Source organism: Artibeus jamaicensis, unplaced genomic scaffold (genome assembly GCF_021234435.1).
Source record: "Artibeus jamaicensis isolate MK-2021 breed Jamaican fruit bat unplaced genomic scaffold, CSHL_Jam_final contig_729, whole genome shotgun sequence".
NCBI lineage: Eukaryota > Metazoa > Chordata > Mammalia > Chiroptera > Phyllostomidae > Artibeus > Artibeus jamaicensis.
In genome coordinates, this window is record NW_026521939.1 from 2,195,586 (window position 1) to 2,205,049 (window position 9,464).

Here is a 9,464-nt window from a genome sequence, read left to right on the forward strand (position 1 = left end):
TCACCCAGAGGTGAGAGAGCAGGAGGCAGGATTTGGCCCCCATTCCCATCCTTATGCCCCAAAGGGTAAAAACGAACCCCATCTTTCTCATTAATCCTGCTCAGGTCGCAGGGACAATACCTCCCCTCTAGTAAGGTCTCAGATCCAAGGAGCCTGGCTCATGACTGAGAAAATAACTATTTTCTTTGGGGGAGTGGGCAGGTGTCTCGTCTCAGAACTTCTGCAGCTGCCTCTTGGTGCCACCAGCCTTGGTGACCGTGAGCACGTTGAAGTGCATGGTCTTGCTCAAGGGCCGGCATTCACCCACTGTGACAGTGTCACTGATCTGGACATTTCCAAAGTGGGGGCAGGTGCACTGACATGTTCTTGTGGTGCTTCTTGAAGCCATTTGACTTCGGATGTAGTGGAGGTAGTCTCGGCGGATGACAGTGGTCCATTTCATCTTGGTCACCACGCCAGAATAGCTGCACCCTCAGATGCAGTAAAAGGGCATTTCTTGTCAGTGTAAGTGACCTCGATGGCCTTGCTGGGCGTCTCGAAACCCAGGCTGGTGTTCTCGTAGTATCGCGGTGGCTTCTTGGCCAGTTTCTCCAAGCAGGACCCTTGTCTGACTTTGAAAGGTGGTGGGCTGCTTCTGGTAGGGGCGCACAGTCTGCACATCCACCATCTTCATGGCCGCCTGCAAAAAAGCCTAAGTTTGACTTTTGTAATACAAAAAAAAAAAAAAATACAAAGAGAAATTGGGTAAAATATAATGGTAGCTCTAGAATATGATCTGAAATTACTAGGTTTTATTATTTTTAAAATTCTTGACAAAAGCTTGACCTCTTATTATTCTAACTCAACTATCCCTAAGACCAGACTTTGAGATTTTTGTTTTTAATCTCAAAGAGTAAAAATTTCAAAATAATTTAGCAACTGACCTAAGGTTAACATTTCATAAAATAAGAGTATATTAATAGAGCAAGAATAAAAAAAAAACAGTTGGGACATGTAATCTTTAAACAAAAAAAATCTTTCCTTAGAAAAAATACTTGCCAACCTACCTCAATATTTATAGCTTTCTGTAGCCTTTTATTTCTAACTTTTATATGATTTTATTTCAGTTTGCCTGAGCAACATGTTTTAAAGAAAATTTAGAGGTTAAATTTCCTTTAAAATTGTAATAGTGTTTGTCTTTTAATAGGACAAATTAAATTATTAATATTTACTATAATCACTATATGTTTGGTTTTATTTCTGGCACCTTAATTTATGGTGTTTACTTTTCATCTTTTCCTTTTCAGATTCTTGCTAACTGAGCACATATTCTTTCTTGCTTTTGTTTCTCTAATAAAATAGAAAACTGCCTTACTTTTTAAATACTTGTACTTCAATTTATATGTGTTTTTATATACACAAATATATCAAATCCTATTTTCTTAGCAATGTCAAAAGTAATCAGTAGTCTAAAGCCACCTCTCTGAAAAGACAGTCCTTATAGCTAGCATACCTTCATTTCTTCCACCCTCCACTCTCTAACTCCCAGGTCTTATGATGTAGAGTTTTGGTACAAGATTAATATTCTGTTGTAGACATGCATGGATTTTATGTATTTAATTCTATGGTGAGCGTCTTCTATTTTACTAACCCCTATTTAACAATCATGTTGAAATTTTACACCAGCATTATCAGCAATTATTTGGACTTTTCCCCCTATTCTTTCTTCAGCTCTTTCTCTCATTCCATCATGTCTGCTCCCTCTTTCTAAAATCACCTTTTGCTAAATATTTGATCTCTTGGATCCAGCCACCATGTGTTAACTTTCGTGTCATAATTTTTATATCATTGCCCGGTGGGTTGGGAGAATACTTTTGCTAGATGTTCTAGATCACTAAGTCAATCCTCGTATTTTTTAAATCTGACATTTGCCCTTATCTGTAGTTTTTAATATTACCAGTTATATTTTAATTTCCAAATTTGCTTTGGATTATTAAAGTATTCTTATGAGCCCTGGCTGGTATGGCTCAGTGGACTGAGCGTGGGCCTGCGAACCAAAGGATCATGGTTCAATTCCCAGTCAGGGCACATGCCTGGGTTGCAGGCCAGTTCCCAGCAGGGGACCCATGAGAGGCAACCATACATTGATAGTTCTCTCCCTCTCTCCTTCCCTTCCCCTCTAAAGATAAATAAATAAAATCTTTAAAGAAAAGAATAAAGTATTCCTATGAGTAATCCCAGGTTGCTGTATGGATGGTACATCCTCTCATATCTGAGGGTACTAATTAACATTCTTTGAAATCATCTTCTGTTTCCTGAATTGACTTTGGTCAGGATTCAGGATCTCAGTATGCTCAGCTTGAAATCTCTCTTTTATGCTACCTAGTTCCCTCACATATTTGATTGTTTACATTTATAAAGGACAATGTACTGTCCAACTTGGTAGCTATTTATTGTAAATAGTCATATGTGGTAGCCACTAGTCACCTGTGGCTATTATATTTCTATTTAAATTAATTAAAATTAAATAAAATTAAAATTCACTCTCTCAGTTTCACCAGCCACAGTTCAAGTGCTCAGTAGCCACATGTGGCTACAGGCTATGGTATTGGGCAGGATGGATTTACAGAGCGTCTGTATCACCACAGACTGCTCTACTGCACAGTGCTGGCTTAGATAGGCAGTTTTGGCAGCTAAAATGCTTTTCTCCAAACATATTACAGTCACTGCCTCCCAGGCAGTGGAAGTGGCTGCTTGGAGTGGAGAAGAGGTACATCCATGCAGGCTTCCCTTCATGAATCGAGAAAGGGAAAGGGTTGTGGCTACTCCATCTCACTTGTGTTCAGCACAAGTTACTCAGGGCAGTGACCCATTTCTCTCTCTAGACACCTAAACTCCAGTCCTAACTTCACACATAGAAAGCCAACTTCAATGCAAGCCTGGGAGTGAGTGCTGCAGCCAGCCTCTGTTTTGAATGAGGAATTTGTGTAATCTTTTTGTTGTTCTGTAATTTATTACCCGTAGACCATTGCTTTTCCCAGACGGCTGTCTCAGATTTTTATTTTTCTCCAGAATTCTGCTGGAAGGACTCAGTTTTACAATTGTCTCTTCTTTTATCTACTTGGGTTTATAGTTTCCTGAAGGCTGTTAAGGACTCGCCATTAATCTGATGCCATACATTTTATCTCTTCCACACATTTCTCAACATTTCTGGCCCACTGATGGCAACATTCCCCAGTTTCCAGCACCGCCATAGATTTATTTTTGCTCTTTTATTTCTTTTGTCAAGATGTACTCAATCAGCCATCTTCAACTGAAAGTAGTAGCCTGATTTTTTATGCCTTTTGTGTCTACAGAATAAGTTTTGTAAGTAATCATAGACTTTCAGGGCTAGAAAGGAAGTCTGAGATCCATCGCAACCCAATCTTTTTATAGATGAATAGAGCAACACCCATGTCAGGCTTCAACTGACTTGCCCAAGCTCTACGGCATGGTGGTAGCACAGCTGGGACAAAGAAGGAGGTCACTCATTCCCTGAAGCCTCTGGCCATTGTCTTCTGCTCCAAGTGAAGAGATTGTAATAGGGGTTCATACTCTCAGCCCACCTGTACCCAGGCTCAGCACAGTTGTCTTGTTAATCAGCTCTTTCCTAAGTTCCTCCTAATACAAAATAATGGAGGACTTAATTTTCTAAAAGAAATTTCCAACACAACTGCATGGATTTAAGAGGATCTTCCTTTAACCTACACATTCATGTACTCAGAACTGTCCTTTCCCCAAGTACAGTGAAAAACCAAGGTTAGACTTCAAAACTGTAAGGAGAAGGGGCTTGGAGAATGCAAACAGATCTTGCTGAGAAATTATCATGACATTTTCTGGGTGGGAGGGGATATGTATGAGAAACGAGTTTCTTCCTCCCCTAGAAGTTCTGGGGTAGGAGCTTATTGTCCATCTTAGTGAAATGTTTCACCTCGAGCATCTGCTTAATTGCACTGATCTACAATCTGTTTCCATTGAAGCAAAGTAATTAAGTGTTTTAAAATGCTTTCTGAGACTTTGGAAAACTGACCTAAGGTTAATGGTTCATAAACCTCATTTGTGCTTCTATTAGAGAATTTAAAATGTGAGCTGATCTGCGTCTGGACTGGAAAGGAGGAGAGGGCCTCAGAGGTCTGCTGTGAGACCTATAGCAGCATGCGCGACTGTGGAATTATCCCTCTTTTGACGTCTTTAAGGAAGAGAGAGCATAATGCAAGTTCCCTTGCGTTGTCCCTTAGGAGTTCGATTCAATAGTGATGTCATCTTAAACTTGGAGAGATGTGATACATTTTCTCTGTTCCAGAAGCTTCATCTCCTACCCTCTGACACCATAGAACAGGATTTTGAGCCAGAGTGTCAATTCCTAGCTGGACTCCTGTTCTTGTGTACTTTTAGACAAAATGCCTTAATCCCTGTACTTGGCCTCATAGACTGGGATTTTTCTAGGGACACCAAGAAAGCCTATCGATGTCTCTTCTACTGTGAGAAATTCATTCCTGTGGATCACAGAAGCTTAGTTTGGAGATTATAAACTCAAGTATATCCAGACAACAGACAGGTTACGAAAATAAGTCAGGAAAAAGGATGGAGACCTAGGGAATCAAGGAAGTATATCCCTTTGAAAGGAGGCAGCTGCTTTTCCGGTCCAGCTGGCTGCTGCCATGCACAAATGTGTGCTCAGTTGTTCCAAAAAAACCAGAAATGTAGATACATAATGAAGTTTGACTTTTACTTGGTATGGGTAACTAACTGAAAAACAGGGACACTTCCAGGTATAAACCATACACACCTGTGGGCAATTTGTCCCATAGGGTCCTGGTTTGAGTCTCCTGAAAATCACAATCAAAATGCAATGATGAAAGGATTAAAGAAGTAACCACCTGTGGCTACCAAATGGTCAGTGGGTCTGGAAATTCTAAACCAATGCAGCCAGTCTGAAGTTCAAGTCCTTTAGTCCACCCCCATCATGGCTACCCCTGACCTTTGTAAGATGCAGACTCCTATTTATCTGGATTTTGGGTCTAACTATAATGGCAGTCACTCCAAGAAAGGGGAGTCCACAATAAGATGGTTATTCCTAGGGCAGAGGTCCTAAGGAAGTCCAAAAGATTGAACTTCAGAAGTATACACACTCAATTGTAATGCAAACATAGGATTATAATACACAACATTGATCTACAGAGTGCCCAGTACTTGTCAGGATAAGTGATTTATAGACATCATCTTCTTTCATTTCTATGACGAGTTCAGTAGGTACCACAATGATCCCCTTTCTGTAGATGAGAAAACAGACTTGGAGAGGTTAAGTATTTTTCACCAGATCTCAAAGGTGGTGACATATAAATTGTGTTAGAAAATGAACTTCCAAGATCTTTGTGTTATTCTTTGCCTCCCCTGAGGATATGGAGGAGAAAATTTAACATCATGTTGAACCAATTTCCCCTCCCCATTTCCAATACTTCCCAGAGTAGGCTTAAAAGTAGGAGAGCAGATGGCTGTTGGATGGTAGTGGTGTATAAATTTCCTTAAAACCTTCAAGTATATATCTGAAATATACAAAAACAAATTGGGGTGATCAGAAAAAATCATCATGCTGTAAAAAGGAAAAGAAAAGACTCTTTTGCTTCCAAGATATTTGTCATTATGGGTACTCTGAGACCATATGGATGATGGCAATTTGGTAAGACTGGTAGGATAAGGAAGGCAAGACCACAAAAGGTGTTGAGAAAACACTAGGTGGGCACTGAGAGCAAGTGCATGGCCATAGGTAGTGCGTTGCCCATGCTGGTTGCTGAGGATTTGAAAAATAACTTTACTGAGATATATTTCCCATATCACATAATTCACATGTTGAAAGTGTACAGCTTAGTGGTATTTAGTGTATTCAGAAGTTGTGCAACCATCATCACAGTCAATTTTAGAACATTTTCATCACCTCAAAAGGAAGCCTGTGCTCTCTCTAGCTCTCACTATCCTAGTCTCTACCCTCCCTCAGCCCCCAGAAACCACCAATATACTTATTGTCTATATAAATTTCCCTAGTCTAGACTTCCTTATGAATGGAATTATATACTATGTGGTCTCCTGTGAGTGGCTCCTTTCACTTAGCATAGTTTTTTCATGGGTTGTTGAGATTTGAATGTCTTTTAAAACTGTCTTCCCTCTCTCAATGGGCTACTTGGGCAGATTTCTTCTTCAAATCAAGACTTTGGTCCCTTTGGGGGGGTATTGTAAATCACAGCAGCAGCATCCCTGTCTGAAGTCCTTACCAGAAAGTGTTGAATGCTATGTAATTTTTTTCCCTGGGATCTCCAGGAAAAGCTCTGGACTGGAGCATGAGCCAAATGGAATTTGGAATTTTCAGGAGCATGAGCCAAAAGTCCTCTGCTGATTCATTTTTACAGAATCAGTATCACCAGTCAGATATTCAAATCTTTGCCCTTTCCTCTCACTCCCACCTTTCCAAGAAGTTACTATTTCCAGCACCCAATAGTCTTTGGAGAAGGGTTATATTTATAAACAATTACACTTCAGACATTACCTAAAAAAGTCTCCATGAGTTAGTGAGGTCTGCATGCAGAAACTAGTACTCTGCATATTTTTCTAAACAGGATTAAAGATACTATTTGATGATCCTTCACAATCTTTTGTCCCATTTTTCTGCATTATCTTGAAGAGAATAAACCAATGTAAAAAATATAGAAAATGAATGAGGTTTTGCTCAAAGAAATGGTGAGGACTGGTCATTTTCAAATGATTTTCAAGGACCTAGAAGTAAATTGGAATTATGAAACACTGTGAGATGTGCAGAGATTTCTAGGTGAGGAGCAATAGAATATGGATTATAAGGGATCATTCTAACATCAGAACCTGTTCTTTTTTTAAGTATATTTTATTGATTATGCTACTACATTGTCCCATTTTTTCCCTCCCCTTTATTTTCCTCCACTCTGCACCCTCCTTCCACCAGCACTCCCTCCACTTAGTTCATGTCAATGGGTCATATGTATAAGTTCTTTGGCTCCTCCATTTCCTATACTATTCTTAACCTCCCCCTTTCTATGTTGTACCATTTATGCTTCTTATTCTCTGTAACCTGTTCTTTAGAATCAAACCAATCTGGATCAAATCCTAATCCCACCAGTTACCAATTGTGTGACATAGGAAAAGTAACTAAGCTTCTCTGAATCTCAGTCTTCTTACCAATAAAATAGAAATAATGTTACATACTGATAGTCTGTAGAATGCTTTGAGATCAAAGAATGTTGAGATTAACAACCACCACAAAAACAACTATAAAGTACTACTACCACCGACACCACAATTTTTTGAGCATTTATATGTAGAGATGCTATTAGGCACTTAAGTTGTTAGTCACTGAACTTAAGGGCTACCTCTCCAACCCCTCTGATAACCTGGCAAGGAATGAAAGATATTATAACCTTTCCTTCACAAATGAGAAGTCAACAGGTTAAATAATTTCCCCCAAATCCCTCAGCAAGTGAATGGTGGAATCCAGTGTCAAAATCAGATATGTTAGTCAAAAAGATGGCTTCATACCAAATCATTGTAGCTAATGTTGCTAACAGACAAGTGAAAGTGAGACTCAGGAAGATGAAAAAATATATTTTTCACCCAGAAGCCAGAAACCAATCTTTTAAAAGTCATGCAAACACTGTAAAACTTAAAATAGGCAATTTCACATTTTGATGACTGTGTTTAAAACTAGGTGATATCAAGCACACAGTTTAAATGCCAGTGAAAGGACAAGAGACTATGTCTAGACATCTGGTATACCAGCCTCCATACATCTGCCTGTTGTTCATCCCTTCACCCTACAAGGCAAGCTGAATTTTTAGAAAGAAGTGCCCCAGTTCCTCTTAAAAAGGGCTCCCAGATATAACTTCCCATTCCTGGAACAATCCTGTGACACCCAAGGCAGAGAAAATCTTGTCTTCTGCTCAGCAACAAACACTGGTATTTTCTCAGTTTCTTGTCCTTGAGTTCTTGCAAAGTCATTATAATTTGATTTTTTTAAATAAATCAAATCCTACTTCAAATTCAGCTAAAGAACTTTGTTTTAAAAAATCTGTCTTGAATCCTCAAAAAATGGAAGACTGCCTTTTGGAATCAAATAACTAATTCCAAAATTATACATTTAAAAATTCAGAATTTGGTTCACAGCTTTCTGAAAACAACCTTTAAACTTTGAAACCAATTTGAAATTCAGGTTTGTATAACTGGGTCTTGTGGGCACTCCTTATCACCTTTGCTGATAAGCATTTAAATATATTCATTAACAAAAATAATTGTCACAGTAAACTACATTAACACCTTTTAATTGAATTAGAAATTAGATGGGGGTCATGAATATTTCACTATGGCTCACTGCTCACCTTCCCAATTTCCATCTGAAAAACAAACAAACCCCTCACACAACCATAAAAAGGTAGATTTGCAATGTTCAGGTTCCTGGCCTTTCTCATAGTTTTGTCACAAAAGTTATCCCATTTGTCAAAAGTGAATTTTTTCCCCCCACCACTCCTCCCCAACCCAGCCATCCCCAACTCCTACCCTCAATCCTACCTCTCTTTGGCTTTGGCCATGTGTTCTTTATACATGATCCTGACAACACTTCCCCCTTTCCCCGCCATTATCCTCTCCCACCTCCCCATGGTTATTGGCAATTTGTTCTTAATTTCAATGTCTCTGGTTCTATTTTGCTTGCTTGTTTGTTTTGGTGATTAGGTTCCATTTATAGGAGAGGTTATATGGTATTTGTCTTTCACCTCCTGGCTTATTTCACTTAGCATAATGCTCTCCAGATTTATCCATGCTGTCATGAAGGGCAGGAGCTCTTTCTTTCTCTCTGCTGCATAGTATTTCATTGTCTAAAGGTACCAGTTTTTTTCATCCATTCATTTACTGCTGGGCACTTAGGTTGCTTCAGGTACTTGGCTATTGTAAATTGTGCTGCTATGAACACTGAGGTGCATAGTTCTTTTGAATTGGTGTTTCAGAATTCTTAGGGTACAATGCCAGCAGTGGAATTGCTAGTTCAAAAGGTAGTTCCATTTTTAGTTTTTTGAGGAAATTTCATACTGTTTGTCACAGTGGTTGTACCAGTCTGCATTCCTACCAACAGTGTCCTAGGGTTCCTTTTCTCCACAACCTTACCAACACTTTTTGTTTGTTGATTTTTTATGATGGCTATTCTCACTGGTGTGAAGGGTATCTCACTGTGGTTTTAATTTGCATCTCTCTGATAGAAATACAAAGGATTGTAAGAAATTACTATGAAGAACTATATGCCAATAAATTTGAAAACCTAGGTGAAATGGAAAAATTTCTAGAAAAATATAATCTTCTGAAACTGAATGAAGAAAAAGCAAAAAGCCTGAACGAACTGATAACAGCTGACAAAATTGAAGAAGTAATCAAAAAAA

General features: G+C 38.9%; 1 pseudogene; it reads right to left on the reverse strand.

Annotated features, from left to right (window-relative positions):
* Positions 1 to 211: 211 nt before the first annotated feature.
* LOC119055018 (40S ribosomal protein S11-like) lies at positions 212 to 667 on the reverse strand (annotated as a pseudogene).
* Positions 668 to 9,464: the final 8,797 nt, after the last annotated feature.